Genomic DNA, 964 nt, shown 5'->3' with positions numbered 1-964 from the left:
CTACCCTGGTGTGCAAGATTGGTTAGCTGCTCCTAAGCAGTGGGGAGAGGGAGAGCGCGCGCGTGTGTGTATGTGTGTGTGTGTGTGTTGGGGGCAGGGAGGTCCGTGTCCAGATAACGAGGGGCACAGATTATATGGGGAGGTGAATGATGCTCTGGGGTTTCAACAGACAGTTGACGAAGCCCAGAGATCACACTCCCCACCCAGAGCCAGAAATGGACCCAGGAGTCCTGGCTCCCAGCCGCCCCTGCTCTAACCACCAGACTCCACTCCCCTCCCAGAGCTGGGGAGAGAACCCAGGAGTCCTGGGTTCCGGCCCCCTACTCTAATCCTGGACCTCACTCCTGTCTTTGCTGGTGCTCAGTGGACAGTGAGAAAGAGCCGTACACACTCAGGGAGCCTCAGTAATCAGTCCTTTATTGATGACAAGTTGTGGGTCATTATATAATACAAGCCACAGGGACAGTTCCTGCCTGGGCAGTTGTCACCCCGCACATGCCAGGGATGTGGTGGAGGCTTCTTTGTATCCCAATATACAGAGACAGGGGTCGGGGGGACAACAGGCTAGATCAGAAACAGAATCCCCTGGAGGGGAAAAGCCTCATGTCCCATTTCCCCCCCCCCGGATTCTATATTTGCCATTGCTCCCACGAGATGCATTTCCAAGCAGGGGTTGAAGCGCCGAACCTGGCTCTCCAGCGCAAACGTCAATTCACATGTGCACTAGTTACACACAGCTTGGTTGAAACCTTTCAAGCCCTAACCCTCTCCCGCATCCTTCCCCCCAGCTGCTGGAGCAGGGAGTCGATCCTTCACTTCAGCTGCCAGTGGGGCAGCCGCTCTGCCATGTACTGCCTGGGGCAGAAAACATATTTCCCCCAGGTCTTTCCAAGGAGGCCTGCCCCCTCCCCAGCGTCAATGAACCCCCAATGCGTCCCCCACTCCCAGTAAGATATGGGAGGTG

Source organism: Mauremys mutica, chromosome 12 (assembly GCF_020497125.1).
Source record: "Mauremys mutica isolate MM-2020 ecotype Southern chromosome 12, ASM2049712v1, whole genome shotgun sequence".
Lineage (NCBI taxonomy): Eukaryota > Metazoa > Chordata > Testudines > Geoemydidae > Mauremys > Mauremys mutica.
This window is presented reverse-complemented; position numbering follows the sequence as displayed.